Source organism: Symphalangus syndactylus, chromosome 20, assembly GCF_028878055.3.
Source record: "Symphalangus syndactylus isolate Jambi chromosome 20, NHGRI_mSymSyn1-v2.1_pri, whole genome shotgun sequence".
NCBI classification, from domain to species: Eukaryota; Metazoa; Chordata; class Mammalia; order Primates; family Hylobatidae; genus Symphalangus; species Symphalangus syndactylus.
The window spans coordinates 44,016,893-44,037,605 of record NC_072442.2 but is presented as its reverse complement, the minus strand read 5'-3'; the positions used below and the strand labels follow the sequence as shown (position 1 = coordinate 44,037,605).

At 57.3% G+C, this 20,713-nt stretch overlaps 3 non-coding genes across 3 annotated transcripts; all 3 read left to right on the top strand.

Annotated features, from left to right (window-relative positions):
* Nucleotides 1-1,189: 1,189 nt before the first annotated feature.
* Nucleotides 1,190-1,380, top strand: LOC129470883 (U2 spliceosomal RNA). The gene has a single exon (XR_008653400.1). It is a non-coding gene; the product is annotated as a U2 spliceosomal RNA (small nuclear RNA).
* A 5,911-nt stretch (nucleotides 1,381-7,291) lies between these two features.
* Nucleotides 7,292-7,482, top strand: LOC129470884 (U2 spliceosomal RNA). Its single transcript, XR_008653401.1, has one exon. It is a non-coding gene; the product is annotated as a U2 spliceosomal RNA (small nuclear RNA).
* A 6,513-nt stretch (nucleotides 7,483-13,995) lies between these two features.
* On the top strand, nucleotides 13,996-14,186 carry LOC129470904 (U2 spliceosomal RNA). The gene has a single exon (XR_008653421.2). It is a non-coding gene; the product is annotated as a U2 spliceosomal RNA (small nuclear RNA).
* Nucleotides 14,187-20,713: the final 6,527 nt, after the last annotated feature.

Genomic DNA, 20,713 nt, shown 5'->3' with positions numbered 1-20,713 from the left:
CGACCTTCCCCCTTTTCCCCCCGCGCCGGGCCGATAGCCTCCTAACTGCGTCTTCTCTGTTGCGGTCTGTCGTGCTCATCACGTTTGCGTCGTTTCCTCGCTCCGCAAACGTCGCCTGAGCGCCTTCCACACGCCAGGCGCCAGACTCGCGGCGGGGAAACAGGGAGAAGCACTGAGGAGGGGTCCCAGCCCTCAGTGATGGGATTTCAGAGCGGGAGATAAAGGATTGCCCAGAAGGGTGGTGAGTGGAATAGCTGATATAAACAACGGGGGTGCGATGAAATACACAGGAGGGCTGCTAGTCACATAGGGGGCGGGTGCCGAGGGCCCTAGACTAAGGGAGGCTTCCTGGACGGGTGACACCCAGGCGGAGTCCTGACGACCTGCGTCAGAAGTAGCCAGGCCAGGAGGAGGTGAAAGGAATCCACGTCCCGAGCAGAGAGGCAGCTTGCCCTACACAGCACAGGACACGGTCCGTGCACAGGAGCCCCAGGAGACGCAGGCACGGGGGCTGGGGAGAATCCTTGCTGGGCCCTCGCCGTCCACGCGCCGCCTCCCTCTGCCGGGTGTCTGGTGCCAGCCTCCTGCCTGGCAGAGGAACTCCAGCCCCTGCTCCCGGAAGCCCCTCCAGGCCTTCGGCTTCCCTGACTCGGCATAGGGCCCCTCGTCCCCTCGGGTACGGGGCCGGTCTCCCCGCCCGCTCGCGGCGAAGCAGAGGCCCAGCGCAGCCCGCGCTCCTGCCCTGGGGCCTCCTCTTTCTCCAGGAAAACGTGGACCGCTCTCCGCCGACAGGTCTCTTCCACAGACCCCTCTCGCCTTCGCCCCCAGTCTCTTCCGGTTGTGTCTTTTGGCTGGCTGGATAGAAACGAGGAAGTCGCCCCCCGGCGGAGCCGCGGCTCCGCCAGGCAGAGGCGGCCCCGGGGGCGGAGTCAAGCGCGGAGGCCACGTCCTCCGTGAAGGGGCGGGGCATGCAAATTCGGAATGAAAGCCCGGGAACGCCGGAAGAAGCACGGGTGTAAGATTTCCCTTTTCAAAGGCGGAGAATAAGAAATCAGCCCGAGTGTGTGAGGGCGTCAATGGTGCCGTGGACGAGACAGAGGGAATGGGGCGAGGAGCGAGGCTGGGGCTCTCACCGCGACTTGAATGTGGATGAGAGTGGGACGGCGACGGCGGGCGCGGAGGCGCCCGCATCGCTTCTCGGCCTTTTGGCTAAGATCAAGTGTAGTATCTGTTCTTATCAGTTTAATATCTGATACGTCCTCTATCCGAGGACAATATATTAAATGGATTTTTGGAGCAGGGAGATGGAATAGGAGCTTGCTCCGTCCACTCCACGCATCGACCTGGTATTGCAGTACCTCCAGGAACGGTGCACCCCCTCGGGGGATACAACGTTGTTTCCTAAAAGTAGAGAGAGGAAGAGACGTGAGAGGCATCAGAGATGAACCTGCGGGGTGGCTGTGGCTTGCACGTCCGGTGCCCGTGACACGCTGACACGCCGGCTTGGCTTAAGCGCTCCTTGAAGTACCGTGAGGACGGTAGGCTTTTGCGGCAGGCACACTTCCGTTTCCACTGTGACTACTGCGCTTTGGGAAGGCCACGAGTGACCTACTCCTTTGGAGGTCCTTAGATCTCAGCTTGACAGTCGAGTGGGTGTCGTCTGGTGGTGGTGGTGGTGGTGTTGGTGGTGGTGACCTTTTAAAGGAATGGGATCCACCCGGAATTGAACTTCTTCTCTCTCTCTCTCTCTTTCTGTCTCTCTCTCCCCCCCTGCTTTCCCCCGCTCTCTCTTTTCGTTTCCCCCACCCCCTCCCAAGTTATGGGGTACATGTGCAGGACGTGCAGGTTTGGAACATAGGTACACGTGTGCCACGGTGCTTTGCTGCAGCTATCCACCAGTCATCTAGGTTTGAAGCCCCGCATGCGTTGGCCATTTGTCCTAATGCTCTCTCTCTCCCCTTGCCCCCCACGCGCCGTCAGGGCCCGCTGTGTGATGTTCCCCTCCCTGTGTCCATGTGTTCTCACTCACTGTTGAACTCCCACTTAGGAGTGAGAACATGCGGTGTTTGGTTTTCGCTTCCTGTGTCAGTTTGCTGAGAATGAGGCCTTCCAGCATGTTCCTGCAGAGGGCATGAACTCATCCTTTTTGATGGCTGCGTAGTAATTCCATGGTGTATACGTGCCACATTTTCTTTATCCAGCCTATCATTGATGGGCATTCGAGTTGGTTCCAAGTCTTTGCTATTGTAAATAGTGCTGCAGTAAACATACGTGTCCGTGTGTCTTCCTAGTAGGAACTTCTTCCTCTTCAGCCCGCTGAGTAGCTGGCACTTTAAGGCAGGTGCCAACGCACCGGCAACAAGCTTCCTTTTTTGCCCAGGAAAAAACTGAGGTGCAGGTAGTATAAGCCATTTGTCACGGAACGCACAGGAGCAGAAACTCGAGTCCAAGCATCGTGGCTCCACCCTTCATGCTTGATGCATCTTTAGGCTCCGTTCTAGGTACGTGTATCCTTTACGGGATCAGCCACCGGCAGTTGCCTTGCAACCATGATGACAAATCTCTGCCGGCTCTTTTGGGTCTCGTGCCTGTATCTATACGTTGCATCCCAGCAAAAAGATCGGAATGTCCCTTTCGCTGACCCAGTCTCTCACCCTTTCCAAACCCCAGAGATCCTGTCTGTCCTCCGAAGAACTCCCCCTGCTTCTTTCTCTAAAGGCTGCCTTCAGGCCGGGCACAGTGGGAGGATCGCTGGAGCCCAGAAGGCCGCAGTGAGGTGACATCACGCCATTGCACTGCAGCCCCGGCGACAGAGCCAGAGCCCCGTCTCGAAACAAACAAACAAACAAACAAAAAACAGACAAACAAACAAAGACAAAGAAAGAAAGAGCCCAGGCAACCTAGCGAAAACCCGTTTGCGCTGGCGCGTATCTGTACCCCAGCTATTCCAGAGGCTGAGGCGGGAGGATGGGTGGACGCTGGGAGGCGGATGCTGCAGTGAGCAGTGATTGCACCACTGCACTCCAGCCTGGGTGACAGAGCCGGAGCCCGTCCCAAATAAATAAAGAAACATAAGAATAAAGGAACCAGTTTGTAGAAAGCGGGAGAGGGTCCCATTGAACTTCAAGCCTTCAAGCAACAGCTGTGGCCGCCACAGCTGTTGCTTGAAGGTTGGACCAGCAGGCTGGAGGAGTCGCCATCTTGGCAGGGATCATTGACCCTGATCTATCGTCGGGAGGAGGAAGAGCTGATCTTATGCAGGGAGGGCAGGTGGACTATGTGTGGCCTCTGGTGATCTGTTTGGGTGCCAGGTGTTACTCCCAGGGCCACCTGTAACTGTGACTGTGCAGCAACCGTGACTTGAGAAGGGCCTGGCCACGGGGGGCTTAGGCCCCTCGGGGATGAGAGTTTGGTTCCCGGTACCCAGGGAAACCACCGGCATCGGCAGAGGTGATAGCTGAGGAGGAGCGGGGATTTGGAGGAGAGACACAGGATGAGTACCGGGGGCAGCCCCGTGATCAGCAACTGCTGCAAGAGGGGCTGTTGGTTCGACTCACTCGTCTTCGGCGGCTCTATGCGGTACTGAAGGGCAGAAGACAGAAGGTACGAAAACCACAAAAATTAGCCGGGCGTGGTGCTGCGCGTCAATAATCCCAGCTACTCGGGAGGCTGAGACAGGAGAATCGCTTGAACCCGGGAGGCGGAAGTTTCAGCGAGCCGAGATCACGCCACTGCAGTCCAACCTGAGGGTCCGAGCGAGACCCTTATCTCAGAAAATAAAGACAGAATGAAAGAGGCCGGCGCGGTGGCTCACGCCTGTAATCCCGGCGCTTTGGGAGGCCGAGGCGGGCGGATCGCCTGAGGTGAGGAGCTCGAGACCAGCCTGGCCGACATGGCGAAACCCCCCTAAAAATACAAAAATTAGCCGGGCGTGGTGGCCTACGCCTGTAATCCCAGCTACCCGAGAAGCTGAGGCAGGAGAATCGCTGGAACCCGGGAGGTAGAGGCTGCCGTGAGCCGAGATCGCGCCTCTGCACTCCAGCCTGGGTGACAGAGCAAGAGTTTGTCTCAAAAAAAAAAAAAAAAAAAAAAAGCCTGGGTGAGCGGTGGCTCAAGCCTGTAATCGCAACACTTTGGGAGGCGGCAGCTGGGCAGATCACCAGAGGTCGGGTGTTGGAGACCAGCCCGACCAACATGGAGAAACCCCGTCTGTACGAAGAACACAAACTTAGCCGGGCGTGGTGGCACACACCTGTAGTCCCAGCTGCTCGGGAGGCTGAGGCAGGAGAATCGCTTGAACTCGGGAGGCGGAGGTTGCAGAGAGCCTAGATCGCGCCATTGGACTCCAGGCTGGGAAACGAGAGCGGAAACTCCGTCTCAAAAAAAAAAAAAAAAAAATTTGTGAGAATTTTACTGACACTGCCGTCAAAACCTCATGTGTATTTCACACTTACAGCACAGCTCCATTAGAACTGACGACATTTCCAGGGCTCCCTAGATACCCGTGGCTAGCGGCTGCCACACTACACCGTGCTGGGCGGTAGAATGGGGATGAGAAGACACGACGGCGGAGATCGGGATGGCGTGAAGGGAGGGAAACACTCGCCCGCAGGAAGAAAATAAAATAGCAAGGGGGCACCGAAAGACTCAGTAGTCCACATGAATGTCTTGATTATCTTGTAGCTGAGATAATGTGGGCTCCAGCTCTACGGGGTCTGTGGGTTTTCTCTTCGTGTGTGCGGAGACGGAGACGAGAGACCGTAGAGATAAAGAGAGAAGACAAAGAGATAGGAAGAAAGACAGCTGGGCCCGGGGGACCACTGCCACCAAAGCGCGGAGACAGGTAGTGGCCCGGGATGCCTGGAGGCGCTGCTGTTCATTGTATTCAAGGCAAGGGGGCAGGGTAAGGAGTGTCAGTCATCTCAGATGATGGATAGGTCACGCGAGTCACGTGTCCACTGGACAGGGGGCCTTTCCCTTTGTGGTAGCCGAGGTGGAGAGGGAGGACAGCAGACGTCAGCGTTTCTTCCACGCACTTATCAGAAAGATCAAAGACTCTGGTACTTTCACTAATTCTGCTACTGCTCTCTTCTAAGAACTTAAAAGGGGGAGCCAGGTGTACAGGCGGAACATGAAAGCGACCAAGGAGGGTGACCCCTGAAGCCCACAGCATCACAGGGAGACGTTGAGGCCTCCGGATGACTGCGGGAAGGCCTGTCCAATGTCAGGCCTCCCTCGAGAGGTGGTGGAGCAGAGTGTTCTCTATCTCCCCTGGAGAGAGGGAGATTCCCCTTCCCGGTCTGCTAAGTAACGGGTGCCTTCCCAGGCACTGGCGCCACCGCTAGACCAAGGTCTCCTAAGTAACCAGGGCCTTCGCAGGCAACTGGCATTACCGCTAGGCCAAGGAGCCCTCAAGCGGCCCTTCTCTGGGCGTGAATGAGGGCTCACACTCTTGTCTTCTGGTCACCTCTCACTGTGGCCCTTCAGCTCCTAACTCTGTGTGGCCCGGTTTTCCCTAGGTAAGCATAATAGAACGGAGATTATTATGGTAATAGAACAAAGAGTAATGCTACAAACTAATGACTAAGAATAGTCAGATGTAATCATATCCGTATCCTATCTCTAGTAGAACTTTTCTTATTCTAATTATTTTTCTTTATTATACTGGAACAGCTTGTGCCTTCGGGCTCTTGCCTCGGCACCCGGGTGGCTTGCCGCCCACAAGGTAAGATATATTGCGTTGAACTATAAGTTATGTTGATTGCTGAATGGTTTAGGGCGGGGGTGGGGTGGGGCACCCCCTGAAATTCTGCCCTGGAGGAGTGGCCTCACCCTAACCCTGGCCGTGGCTAATATTAAGGCCCACCACTCAGGGCGGTGGAGTGAAATGAATTTTCGAGGCAATGCGCGGAAAGCCCTCGGCCCTCCGCTGAAGCTGCCTTAGGAAGGAGGAAGGGAGAGGGAAATGCTGACCCCGCAGGCGGCAGTCTGTGCCTCGGAGAGAAACTTTGTCCCAACCTTGCTGGGGGCCTTGACGCCCATCTTGCCCCAAGAGCACCCCGGCAGTCACCCCTGCCCTCTGGGGTCCTGCCACCCCGAGCCCGACCTTCCCCCTTTTCCCCCCGCGCCGGGCCGATAGCCTCCTAACTGCGTCTTCTCTGTTGCGGTCTGTCGTGCTCATCACGTTTGCGTCGTTTCCTCGCTCCGCAAACGTCGCCTGGGCGCCTTCCACACGCCAGGCGCCAGACTCGCGGCGGGGAAACAGGGAGAAGCACTGAGGAGGGGTCCCAGCCCTCAGTGATGGGATTTCAGAGCGGGAGATAAAGGATTGCCCAGAAGGGTGGTGAGTGGAATAGCTGATATAAACAACGGGGGTGCGATGAAATACACAGGAGGGCTGCTAGTCACATAGGGGGCGGGTGCCGAGGGCCCTAGACTAAGGGAGGCTTCCTGGACGGGTGACACCCAGGCGGAGTCCTGACGACCTGCGTCAGAAGTAGCCAGGCCAGGAGGAGGTGAAAGGAATCCACGTCCCGAGCAGAGAGGCAGCTTGCCCTACACAGCACAGGACACGGTCCGTGCACAGGAGCCCCAGGAGACGCAGGCACGGGGGCTGGGGAGAATCCTTGCTGGGCCCTCGCCGTCCACGCGCCGCCTCCCTCTGCCGGGTGTCTGGTGCCAGCCTCCTGCCTGGCAGAGGAACTCCAGCCCCTGCTCCCGGAAGCCCCTCCAGGCCTTCGGCTTCCCTGACTCGGCATAGGGCCCCTCGTCCCCTCGGGTACGGGGCCGGTCTCCCCGCCCGCTCGCGGCGAAGCAGAGGCCCAGCGCAGCCCGCGCTCCTGCCCTGGGGCCTCCTCTTTCTCCAGGAAAACGTGGACCGCTCTCCGCCGACAGGTCTCTTCCACAGACCCCTCTCGCCTTCGCCCCCAGTCTCTTCCGGTTGTGTCTTTTGGCTGGCTGGATAGAAACGAGGAAGTCGCCCCCCGGCGGAGCCGCGGCTCCGCCAGGCAGAGGCGGCCCCGGGGGCGGAGTCAAGCGCGGAGGCCACGTCCTCCGTGAAGGGGCGGGGCATGCAAATTCGGAATGAAAGCCCGGGAACGCCGGAAGAAGCACGGGTGTAAGATTTCCCTTTTCAAAGGCGGAGAATAAGAAATCAGCCCGAGTGTGTGAGGGCGTCAATGGTGCCGTGGACGAGACAGAGGGAATGGGGCGAGGAGCGAGGCTGGGGCTCTCACCGCGACTTGAATGTGGATGAGAGTGGGACGGCGACGGCGGGCGCGGAGGCGCCCGCATCGCTTCTCGGCCTTTTGGCTAAGATCAAGTGTAGTATCTGTTCTTATCAGTTTAATATCTGATACGTCCTCTATCCGAGGACAATATATTAAATGGATTTTTGGAGCAGGGAGATGGAATAGGAGCTTGCTCCGTCCACTCCACGCATCGACCTGGTATTGCAGTACCTCCAGGAACGGTGCACCCCCTCGGGGGATACAACGTTGTTTCCTAAAAGTAGAGAGAGGAAGAGACGTGAGAGGCATCAGAGATGAACCTGCGGGGTGGCTGTGGCTTGCACGTCCGGTGCCCGTGACACGCTGACACGCCGGCTTGGCTTAAGCGCTCCTTGAAGTACCGTGAGGACGGTAGGCTTTTGCGGCAGGCACACTTCCGTTTCCACTGTGACTACTGCGCTTTGGGAAGGCCACGAGTGACCTACTCCTTTGGAGGTCCTTAGATCTCAGCTTGACAGTCGAGTGGGTGTCGTCTGGTGGTGGTGGTGGTGTTGGTGGTGGTGACCTTTTAAAGGAATGGGATCCACCCGGAATTGAACTTCTTCTCTCTCTCTCTCTCTTTCTGTCTCTCTCTCCCCCCCTGCTTTCCCCCGCTCTCTCTTTTCGTTTCCCCCACCCCCTCCCAAGTTATGGGGTACATGTGCAGGACGTGCAGGTTTGGAACATAGGTACACGTGTGCCACGGTGCTTTGCTGCAGCTATCCACCAGTCATCTAGGTTTGAAGCCCCGCATGCGTTGGCCATTTGTCCTAATGCTCTCTCTCTCCCCTTGCCCCCCACGCGCCGTCAGGGCCCGCTGTGTGATGTTCCCCTCCCTGTGTCCATGTGTTCTCACTCACTGTTGAACTCCCACTTAGGAGTGAGAACATGCGGTGTTTGGTTTTCGCTTCCTGTGTCAGTTTGCTGAGAATGAGGCCTTCCAGCATGTTCCTGCAGAGGGCATGAACTCATCCTTTTTGATGGCTGCGTAGTAATTCCATGGTGTATACGTGCCACATTTTCTTTATCCAGCCTATCATTGATGGGCATTCGAGTTGGTTCCAAGTCTTTGCTATTGTAAATAGTGCTGCAGTAAACATACGTGTCCGTGTGTCTTCCTAGTAGGAACTTCTTCCTCTTCAGCCCGCTGAGTAGCTGGCACTTTAAGGCAGGTGCCAACGCACCGGCAACAAGCTTCCTTTTTTGCCCAGGAAAAAACTGAGGTGCAGGTAGTATAAGCCATTTGTCACGGAACGCACAGGAGCAGAAACTCGAGTCCAAGCATCGTGGCTCCACCCTTCATGCTTGATGCATCTTTAGGCTCCGTTCTAGGTACGTGTATCCTTTACGGGATCAGCCACCGGCAGTTGCCTTGCAACCATGATGACAAATCTCTGCCGGCTCTTTTGGGTCTCGTGCCTGTATCTATACGTTGCATCCCAGCAAAAAGATCGGAATGTCCCTTTCGCTGACCCAGTCTCTCACCCTTTCCAAACCCCAGAGATCCTGTCTGTCCTCCGAAGAACTCCCCCTGCTTCTTTCTCTAAAGGCTGCCTTCAGGCCGGGCACAGTGGGAGGATCGCTGGAGCCCAGAAGGCCGCAGTGAGGTGACATCACGCCATTGCACTGCAGCCCCGGCGACAGAGCCAGAGCCCCGTCTCGAAACAAACAAACAAACAAACAAAAAACAGACAAACAAACAAAGACAAAGAAAGAAAGAGCCCAGGCAACCTAGCGAAAACCCGTTTGCGCTGGCGCGTATCTGTACCCCAGCTATTCCAGAGGCTGAGGCGGGAGGATGGGTGGACGCTGGGAGGCGGATGCTGCAGTGAGCAGTGATTGCACCACTGCACTCCAGCCTGGGTGACAGAGCCGGAGCCCGTCCCAAATAAATAAAGAAACATAAGAATAAAGGAACCAGTTTGTAGAAAGCGGGAGAGGGTCCCATTGAACTTCAAGCCTTCAAGCAACAGCTGTGGCCGCCACAGCTGTTGCTTGAAGGTTGGACCAGCAGGCTGGAGGAGTCGCCATCTTGGCAGGGATCATTGACCCTGATCTATCGTCGGGAGGAGGAAGAGCTGATCTTATGCAGGGAGGGCAGGTGGACTATGTGTGGCCTCTGGTGATCTGTTTGGGTGCCAGGTGTTACTCCCAGGGCCACCTGTAACTGTGACTGTGCAGCAACCGTGACTTGAGAAGGGCCTGGCCACGGGGGGCTTAGGCCCCTCGGGGATGAGAGTTTGGTTCCCGGTACCCAGGGAAACCACCGGCATCGGCAGAGGTGATAGCTGAGGAGGAGCGGGGATTTGGAGGAGAGACACAGGATGAGTACCGGGGGCAGCCCCGTGATCAGCAACTGCTGCAAGAGGGGCTGTTGGTTCGACTCACTCGTCTTCGGCGGCTCTATGCGGTACTGAAGGGCAGAAGACAGAAGGTACGAAAACCACAAAAATTAGCCGGGCGTGGTGCTGCGCGTCAATAATCCCAGCTACTCGGGAGGCTGAGACAGGAGAATCGCTTGAACCCGGGAGGCGGAAGTTTCAGCGAGCCGAGATCACGCCACTGCAGTCCAACCTGAGGGTCCGAGCGAGACCCTTATCTCAGAAAATAAAGACAGAATGAAAGAGGCCGGCGCGGTGGCTCACGCCTGTAATCCCGGCGCTTTGGGAGGCCGAGGCGGGCGGATCGCCTGAGGTGAGGAGCTCGAGACCAGCCTGGCCGACATGGCGAAACCCCCCTAAAAATACAAAAATTAGCCGGGCGTGGTGGCCTACGCCTGTAATCCCAGCTACCCGAGAAGCTGAGGCAGGAGAATCGCTGGAACCCGGGAGGTAGAGGCTGCCGTGAGCCGAGATCGCGCCTCTGCACTCCAGCCTGGGTGACAGAGCAAGAGTTTGTCTCAAAAAAAAAAAAAAAAAAAAAAAGCCTGGGTGAGCGGTGGCTCAAGCCTGTAATCGCAACACTTTGGGAGGCGGCAGCTGGGCAGATCACCAGAGGTCGGGTGTTGGAGACCAGCCCGACCAACATGGAGAAACCCCGTCTGTACGAAGAACACAAACTTAGCCGGGCGTGGTGGCACACACCTGTAGTCCCAGCTGCTCGGGAGGCTGAGGCAGGAGAATCGCTTGAACCCGGGAGGCGGAAGTTTCAGCGAGCCGAGATCACGCCACTGCAGTCCAACCTGAGGGTCCGAGCGAGACCCTTATCTCAGAAAATAAAGACAGAATGAAAGAGGCCGGCGCGGTGGCTCACGCCTGTAATCCCGGCGCTTTGGGAGGCCGAGGCGGGCGGATCGCCTGAGGTGAGGAGCTCGAGACCAGCCTGGCCGACATGGCGAAACCCCCCTAAAAATACAAAAATTAGCCGGGCGTGGTGGCCTACGCCTGTAATCCCAGCTACCCGAGAAGCTGAGGCAGGAGAATCGCTGGAACCCGGGAGGTAGAGGCTGCCGTGAGCCGAGATCGCGCCTCTGCACTCCAGCCTGGGTGACAGAGCAAGAGTTTGTCTCAAAAAAAAAAAAAAAAAAAAAGCCTGGGTGAGCGGTGGCTCAAGCCTGTAATCGCAACACTTTGGGAGGCGGCAGCTGGGCAGATCACCAGAGGTCGGGTGTTGGAGACCAGCCCGACCAACATGGAGAAACCCCGTCTGTACGAAGAACACAAACTTAGCCGGGCGTGGTGGCACACACCTGTAGTCCCAGCTGCTCGGGAGGCTGAGGCAGGAGAATCGCTTGAACCCGGGAGGCGGAGGTTGCAGAGAGCCTAGATCGCGCCATTGGACTCCAGGCTGGGAAACGAGAGCGGAAACTCCGTCTCAAAAAAAAAAAAAAAAAAATTTGTGAGAATTTTACTGACACTGCCGTCAAAACCTCATGTGTATTTCACACTTACAGCACAGCTCCATTAGAACTGACGACATTTCCAGGGCTCCCTAGATACCCGTGGCTAGCGGCTGCCACACTACACCGTGCTGGGCGGTAGAATGGGGATGAGAAGACACGACGGCGGAGATCGGGATGGCGTGAAGGGAGGGAAACACTCGCCCGCAGGAAGAAAATAAAATAGCAAGGGGGCACCGAAAGACTCAGTAGTCCACATGAATGTCTTGATTATCTTGTAGCTGAGATAATGTGGGCTCCAGCTCTACGGGGTCTGTGGGTTTTCTCTTCGTGTGTGCGGAGACGGAGACGAGAGACCGTAGAGATAAAGAGAGAAGACAAAGAGATAGGAAGAAAGACAGCTGGGCCCGGGGGACCACTGCCACCAAAGCGCGGAGACAGGTAGTGGCCCGGGATGCCTGGAGGCGCTGCTGTTCATTGTATTCAAGGCAAGGGGGCAGGGTAAGGAGTGTCAGTCATCTCAGATGATGGATAGGTCACGCGAGTCACGTGTCCACTGGACAGGGGGCCTTTCCCTTTGTGGTAGCCGAGGTGGAGAGGGAGGACAGCAGACGTCAGCGTTTCTTCCACGCACTTATCAGAAAGATCAAAGACTCTGGTACTTTCACTAATTCTGCTACTGCTCTCTTCTAAGAACTTAAAAGGGGGAGCCAGGTGTACAGGCGGAACATGAAAGCGACCAAGGAGGGTGACCCCTGAAGCCCACAGCATCACAGGGAGACGTTGAGGCCTCCGGATGACTGCGGGAAGGCCTGTCCAATGTCAGGCCTCCCTCGAGAGGTGGTGGAGCAGAGTGTTCTCTATCTCCCCTGGAGAGAGGGAGATTCCCCTTCCCGGTCTGCTAAGTAACGGGTGCCTTCCCAGGCACTGGCGCCACCGCTAGACCAAGGTCTCCTAAGTAACCAGGGCCTTCGCAGGCAACTGGCATTACCGCTAGGCCAAGGAGCCCTCAAGCGGCCCTTCTCTGGGCGTGAATGAGGGCTCACACTCTTGTCTTCTGGTCACCTCTCACTGTGGCCCTTCAGCTCCTAACTCTGTGTGGCCCGGTTTTCCCTAGGTAAGCATAATAGAACGGAGATTATTATGGTAATAGAACAAAGAGTAATGCTACAAACTAATGACTAAGAATAGTCAGATGTAATCATATCCGTATCCTATCTCTAGTAGAACTTTTCTTATTCTAATTATTTTTCTTTATTATACTGGAACAGCTTGTGCCTTCGGGCTCTTGCCTCGGCACCCGGGTGGCTTGCCGCCCACAAGGTAAGATATATTGCGTTGAACTATAAGTTATGTTGATTGCTGAATGGTTTAGGGCGGGGGTGGGGTGGGGCACCCCCTGAAATTCTGCCCTGGAGGAGTGGCCTCACCCTAACCCTGGCCGTGGCTAATATTAAGGCCCACCACTCAGGGCGGTGGAGTGAAATGAATTTTCGAGGCAATGCGCGGAAAGCCCTCGGCCCTCCGCTGAAGCTGCCTTAGGAAGGAGGAAGGGAGAGGGAAATGCTGACCCCGCAGGCGGCAGTCTGTGCCTCGGAGAGAAACTTTGTCCCAACCTTGCTGGGGGCCTTGACGCCCATCTTGCCCCAAGAGCACCCCGGCAGTCACCCCTGCCCTCTGGGGTCCTGCCACCCCGAGCCCGACCTTCCCCCTTTTCCCCCCGCGCCGGGCCGATAGCCTCCTAACTGCGTCTTCTCTGTTGCGGTCTGTCGTGCTCATCACGTTTGCGTCGTTTCCTCGCTCCGCAAACGTCGCCTGAGCGCCTTCCACACGCCAGGCGCCAGACTCGCGGCGGGGAAACAGGGAGAAGCACTGAGGAGGGGTCCCAGCCCTCAGTGATGGGATTTCAGAGCGGGAGATAAAGGATTGCCCAGAAGGGTGGTGAGTGGAATAGCTGATATAAACAACGGGGGTGCGATGAAATACACAGGAGGGCTGCTAGTCACATAGGGGGCGGGTGCCGAGGGCCCTAGACTAAGGGAGGCTTCCTGGACGGGTGACACCCAGGCGGAGTCCTGACGACCTGCGTCAGAAGTAGCCAGGCCAGGAGGAGGTGAAAGGAATCCACGTCCCGAGCAGAGAGGCAGCTTGCCCTACACAGCACAGGACACGGTCCGTGCACAGGAGCCCCAGGAGACGCAGGCACGGGGGCTGGGGAGAATCCTTGCTGGGCCCTCGCCGTCCACGCGCCGCCTCCCTCTGCCGGGTGTCTGGTGCCAGCCTCCTGCCTGGCAGAGGAACTCCAGCCCCTGCTCCCGGAAGCCCCTCCAGGCCTTCGGCTTCCCTGACTCGGCATAGGGCCCCTCGTCCCCTCGGGTACGGGGCCGGTCTCCCCGCCCGCTCGCGGCGAAGCAGAGGCCCAGCGCAGCCCGCGCTCCTGCCCTGGGGCCTCCTCTTTCTCCAGGAAAACGTGGACCGCTCTCCGCCGACAGGTCTCTTCCACAGACCCCTCTCGCCTTCGCCCCCAGTCTCTTCCGGTTGTGTCTTTTGGCTGGCTGGATAGAAACGAGGAAGTCGCCCCCCGGCGGAGCCGCGGCTCCGCCAGGCAGAGGCGGCCCCGGGGGCGGAGTCAAGCGCGGAGGCCACGTCCTCCGTGAAGGGGCGGGGCATGCAAATTCGGAATGAAAGCCCGGGAACGCCGGAAGAAGCACGGGTGTAAGATTTCCCTTTTCAAAGGCGGAGAATAAGAAATCAGCCCGAGTGTGTGAGGGCGTCAATGGTGCCGTGGACGAGACAGAGGGAATGGGGCGAGGAGCGAGGCTGGGGCTCTCACCGCGACTTGAATGTGGATGAGAGTGGGACGGCGACGGCGGGCGCGGAGGCGCCCGCATCGCTTCTCGGCCTTTTGGCTAAGATCAAGTGTAGTATCTGTTCTTATCAGTTTAATATCTGATACGTCCTCTATCCGAGGACAATATATTAAATGGATTTTTGGAGCAGGGAGATGGAATAGGAGCTTGCTCCGTCCACTCCACGCATCGACCTGGTATTGCAGTACCTCCAGGAACGGTGCACCCCCTCGGGGGATACAACGTTGTTTCCTAAAAGTAGAGAGAGGAAGAGACGTGAGAGGCATCAGAGATGAACCTGCGGGGTGGCTGTGGCTTGCACGTCCGGTGCCCGTGACACGCTGACACGCCGGCTTGGCTTAAGCGCTCCTTGAAGTACCGTGAGGACGGTAGGCTTTTGCGGCAGGCACACTTCCGTTTCCACTGTGACTACTGCGCTTTGGGAAGGCCACGAGTGACCTACTCCTTTGGAGGTCCTTAGATCTCAGCTTGACAGTCGAGTGGGTGTCGTCTGGTGGTGGTGGTGGTGGTGGTGGTGGTGGTGTTGGTGGTGGTGACCTTTTAAAGGAATGGGATCCACCCGGAATTGAACTTCTTCTCTCTCTCTCTCTCTTTCTGTCTCTCTCTCCCCCCCTGCTTTCCCCCGCTCTCTCTTTTCGTTTCCCCCACCCCCTCCCAAGTTATGGGGTACATGTGCAGGACGTGCAGGTTTGGAACATAGGTACACGTGTGCCACGGTGCTTTGCTGCAGCTATCCACCAGTCATCTAGGTTTGAAGCCCCGCATGCGTTGGCCATTTGTCCTAATGCTCTCTCTCTCCCCTTGCCCCCCACGCGCCGTCAGGGCCCGCTGTGTGATGTTCCCCTCCCTGTGTCCATGTGTTCTCACTCACTGTTGAACTCCCACTTAGGAGTGAGAACATGCGGTGTTTGGTTTTCGCTTCCTGTGTCAGTTTGCTGAGAATGAGGCCTTCCAGCATGTTCCTGCAGAGGGCATGAACTCATCCTTTTTGATGGCTGCGTAGTAATTCCATGGTGTATACGTGCCACATTTTCTTTATCCAGCCTATCATTGATGGGCATTCGAGTTGGTTCCAAGTCTTTGCTATTGTAAATAGTGCTGCAGTAAACATACGTGTCCGTGTGTCTTCCTAGTAGGAACTTCTTCCTCTTCAGCCCGCTGAGTAGCTGGCACTTTAAGGCAGGTGCCAACGCACCGGCAACAAGCTTCCTTTTTTGCCCAGGAAAAAACTGAGGTGCAGGTAGTATAAGCCATTTGTCACGGAACGCACAGGAGCAGAAACTCGAGTCCAAGCATCGTGGCTCCACCCTTCATGCTTGATGCATCTTTAGGCTCCGTTCTAGGTACGTGTATCCTTTACGGGATCAGCCACCGGCAGTTGCCTTGCAACCATGATGACAAATCTCTGCCGGCTCTTTTGGGTCTCGTGCCTGTATCTATACGTTGCATCCCAGCAAAAAGATCGGAATGTCCCTTTCGCTGACCCAGTCTCTCACCCTTTCCAAACCCCAGAGATCCTGTCTGTCCTCCGAAGAACTCCCCCTGCTTCTTTCTCTAAAGGCTGCCTTCAGGCCGGGCACAGTGGGAGGATCGCTGGAGCCCAGAAGGCCGCAGTGAGGTGACATCACGCCATTGCACTGCAGCCCCGGCGACAGAGCCAGAGCCCCGTCTCGAAACAAACAAACAAACAAACAAAAAACAGACAAACAAACAAAGACAAAGAAAGAAAGAGCCCAGGCAACCTAGCGAAAACCCGTTTGCGCTGGCGCGTATCTGTACCCCAGCTATTCCAGAGGCTGAGGCGGGAGGATGGGTGGACGCTGGGAGGCGGATGCTGCAGTGAGCAGTGATTGCACCACTGCACTCCAGCCTGGGTGACAGAGCCGGAGCCCGTCCCAAATAAATAAAGAAACATAAGAATAAAGGAACCAGTTTGTAGAAAGCGGGAGAGGGTCCCATTGAACTTCAAGCCTTCAAGCAACAGCTGTGGCCGCCACAGCTGTTGCTTGAAGGTTGGACCAGCAGGCTGGAGGAGTCGCCATCTTGGCAGGGATCATTGACCCTGATCTATCGTCGGGAGGAGGAAGAGCTGATCTTATGCAGGGAGGGCAGGTGGACTATGTGTGGCCTCTGGTGATCTGTTTGGGTGCCAGGTGTTACTCCCAGGGCCACCTGTAACTGTGACTGTGCAGCAACCGTGACTTGAGAAGGGCCTGGCCACGGGGGGCTTAGGCCCCTCGGGGATGAGAGTTTGGTTCCCGGTACCCAGGGAAACCACCGGCATCGGCAGAGGTGATAGCTGAGGAGGAGCGGGGATTTGGAGGAGAGACACAGGATGAGTACCGGGGGCAGCCCCGTGATCAGCAACTGCTGCAAGAGGGGCTGTTGGTTCGACTCACTCGTCTTCGGCGGCTCTATGCGGTACTGAAGGGCAGAAGACAGAAGGTACGAAAACCACAAAAATTAGCCGGGCGTGGTGCTGCGCGTCAATAATCCCAGCTACTCGGGAGGCTGAGACAGGAGAATCGCTTGAACCCGGGAGGCGGAAGTTTCAGCGAGCCGAGATCACGCCACTGCAGTCCAACCTGAGGGTCCGAGCGAGACCCTTATCTCAGAAAATAAAGACAGAATGAAAGAGGCCGGCGCGGTGGCTCACGCCTGTAATCCCGGCGCTTTGGGAGGCCGAGGCGGGCGGATCGCCTGAGGTGAGGAGCTCGAGACCAGCCTGGCCGACATGGCGAAACCCCCCTAAAAATACAAAAATTAGCCGGGCGTGGTGGCCTACGCCTGTAATCCCAGCTACCCGAGAAGCTGAGGCAGGAGAATCGCTGGAACCCGGGAGGTAGAGGCTGCCGTGAGCCGAGATCGCGCCTCTGCACTCCAGCCTGGGTGACAGAGCAAGAGTTTGTCTCAAAAAAAAAAAAAAAAAAAAAAGCCTGGGTGAGCGGTGGCTCAAGCCTGTAATCGCAACACTTTGGGAGGCGGCAGCTGGGCAGATCACCAGAGGTCGGGTGTTGGAGACCAGCCCGACCAACATGGAGAAACCCCGTCTGTACGAAGAACACAAACTTAGCCGGGCGTGGTGGCACACACCTGTAGTCCCAGCTGCTCGGGAGGCTGAGGCAGGAGAATCGCTTGAACCCGGGAGGCGGAAGTTTCAGCGAGCCGAGATCACGCCACTGCAGTCCAACCTGAGGGTCCGAGCGAGACCCTTATCTCAGAAAATAAAGACAGAATGAAAGAGGCCGGCGCGGTGGCTCACGCCTGTAATCCCGGCGCTTTGGGAGGCCGAGGCGGGCGGATCGCCTGAGGTGAGGAGCTCGAGACCAGCCTGGCCGACATGGCGAAACCCCCCTAAAAATACAAAAATTAGCCGGGCGTGGTGGCCTACGCCTGTAATCCCAGCTACCCGAGAAGCTGAGGCAGGAGAATCGCTGGAACCCGGGAGGTAGAGGCTGCCGTGAGCCGAGATCGCGCCTCTGCACTCCAGCCTGGGTGACAGAGCAAGAGTTTGTCTCAAAAAAAAAAAAAAAAAAAAAGCCTGGGTGAGCGGTGGCTCAAGCCTGTAATCGCAACACTTTGGGAGGCGGCAGCTGGGCAGATCACCAGAGGTCGGGTGTTGGAGACCAGCCCGACCAACATGGAGAAACCCCGTCTGTACGAAGAACACAAACTTAGCCGGGCGTGGTGGCACACACCTGTAGTCCCAGCTGCTCGGGAGGCTGAGGCAGGAGAATCGCTTGAACCCGGGAGGCGGAGGTTGCAGAGAGCCTAGATCGCGCCATTGGACTCCAGGCTGGGAAACGAGAGCGGAAACTCCGTCTCAAAAAAAAAAAAAAAAAAATTTGTGAGAATTTTACTGACACTGCCGTCAAAACCTCATGTGTATTTCACACTTACAGCACAGCTCCATTAGAACTGACGACATTTCCAGGGCTCCCTAGATACCCGTGGCTAGCGGCTGCCACACTACACCGTGCTGGGCGGTAGAATGGGGATGAGAAGACACGACGGCGGAGATCGGGATGGCGTGAAGGGAGGGAAACACTCGCCCGCAGGAAGAAAATAAAATAGCAAGGGGGCACCGAAAGACTCAGTAGTCCACATGAATGTCTTGATTATCTTGTAGCTGAGATAATGTGGGCTCCAGCTCTACGGGGTCTGTGGGTTTTCTCTTCGTGTGTGCGGAGACGGAGACGAGAGACCGTAGAGATAAAGAGAGAAGACAAAGAGATAGGAAGAAAGACAGCTGGGCCCGGGGGACCACTGCCACCAAAGCGCGGAGACAGGTAGTGGCCCGGGATGCCTGGAGGCGCTGCTGTTCATTGTATTCAAGGCAAGGGGGCAGGGTAAGGAGTGTCAGTCATCTCAGATGATGGATAGGTCACGCGAGTCACGTGTCCACTGGACAGGGGGCCTTTCCCTTTGTGGTAGCCGAGGTGGAGAGGGAGGACAGCAGACGTCAGCGTTTCTTCCACGCACTTATCAGAAAGATCAAAGACTCTGGTACTTTCACTAATTCTGCTACTGCTCTCTTCTAAGAACTTAAAAGGGGGAGCCAGGTGTACAGGCGGAACATGAAAGCGACCAAGGAGGGTGACCCCTGAAGCCCACAGCATCACAGGGAGACGTTGAGGCCTCCGGATGACTGCGGGAAGGCCTGTCCAATGTCAGGCCTCCCTCGAGAGGTGGTGGAGCAGAGTGTTCTCTATCTCCCCTGGAGAGAGGGAGATTCCCCTTCCCGGTCTGCTAAGTAACGGGTGCCTTCCCAGGCACTGGCGCCACCGCTAGACCAAGGTCTCCTAAGTAACCAGGGCCTTCGCAGGCAACTGGCATTACCGCTAGGCCAAGGAGCCCTCAAGCGGCCCTTCTCTGGGCGTGAATGAGGGCTCACACTCTTGTCTTCTGGTCACCTCTCACTGTGGCCCTTCAGCTCCTAACTCTGTGTGGCCCGGTTTTCCCTAGGTAAGCATAATAGAACGGAGATTATTATGGTAATAGAACAAAGAGTAATGCTACAAACTAATGACTAAGAATAGTCAGATGTAATCATATCCGTATCCTATCTCTAGTAGAACTTTTCTTATTCTAATTATTTTTCTTTATTATACTGGAACAGCTTGTGCCTTCGGGCTCTTGCCTCGGCACCCGGGTGGCTTGCCGCCCACAAGGTAAGATATATTGCGTTGAACTATAAGTTATGTTGATTGCTGAATGGTTTAGGGCGGGGGTGGGGTGGGGCACCCCCTGAAATTCTGCCCTGGAGGAGTGGCCTCACCCTAACCCTGGCCGTGGCTAATATTAAGGCCCACCACTCAGGGCGGTGGAGTGAAATGAATTTTCGAGGCAATGCGCGGAAAGCCCTCGGCCCTCCGCTGAAGCTGCCTTAGGAAGGAGGAAGGGAGAGGGAAATGCTGACCCCGCAGGCGGCAGTCTGTGCCTCGGAGAGAAACTTTGTCCCAACCTTGCTGGGGGCCTTGACGCCCATCTTGCCCCAAGAGCACCCCGGCAGTCACCCCTGCCCTCTGGGGTCCTGCCACCCCGAGCCCGACCTTCCCCCTTTTCCCCCCGCGCCGGGCCGATAGCCTCCTAACTGCGTCTTCTCTGTTGCGGTCTGTCGTGCTCATCACGTTTGCGTCGTTTCCTCGCTCCGCAAACGTCGCCTGAGCGCCTTCCACACGCCAGGCGCCAGACTCGCGGCGGGGAAACAGGGAGAAGCACTGAGGAGGGGTCCCAGCCCTCAGTGATGGGATTTCAGAGCGGGAGATAAAGGATTGCCCAGAAGGGTGGTGAGTGGAATAGCTGATATAAACAACGGGGGTGCGATGAAATACACAGGAGGGCTGCTAGTCACATAGGGGGCGGGTGCCGAGGGCCCTAGACTAAGGGAGGCTTCCTGGACGGGTGACACCCAGGCGGAGTCCTGACGACCTGCGTCAGAAGTAGCCAGGCCAGGAGGAGGTGAAAGGAATCCACGTCCCGAGCAGAGAGGCAGCTTGCCCTACACAGCACAGGACACGGTCCGTGCACAGGAGCCCCAGGAGACGCAGGCACGGGGGCTGGGGAGAATCCTTGCTGGGCCCTCGCCGTCCACGCGCCGCCTCCCTCTGCCGGGTGTCTGGTGCCAGCCTCCTGCCTGGCAGAGGAACTCCAGCCCCTGCTCCCGGAAGCCCCTCCAGGCCTTCGGCTTCCCTGACTCGGCATAGGGCCCCTCGTCCCCTCGGGTACGGGGCCGGTCTCCCCGCCCGCTCGCGGCGAAGCAGAGGCCCAGCGCAGCCCGCGCTCCTGCCCTGGGGCCTCCTCTTTCTCCAGGAAAACGTGGACCGCTCTCCGCCGACAGGTCTCTTCCACAGACCCCTCTCGCCTTCGCCCCCAGTCTCTTCCGGTTGTGTCTTTTGGCTGGCTGGATAGAAACGAGGAAGTCGCCCCCCGGCGGAGCCGCGGCTCCGCCAGGCAGAGGCGGCCCCGGGGGCGGAGTCAAGCGCGGAGGCCACGTCCTCCGTGAAGGGGCGGGGCATGCAAATTCGGAATGAAAGCCCGGGAACGCCGGAAGAAGCACGGGTGTAAGATTTCCCTTTTCAAAGGCGGAGAATAAGAAATCAGCCCGAGTGTGTGAGGGCGTCAATGGTGCCGTGGACGAGACAGAGGGAATGGGGCGAGGAGCGAGGCTGGGGCTCTCACCGCGACTTGAATGTGGATGAGAGTGGGACGGCGACGGCGGGCGCGGAGGCGCCCGC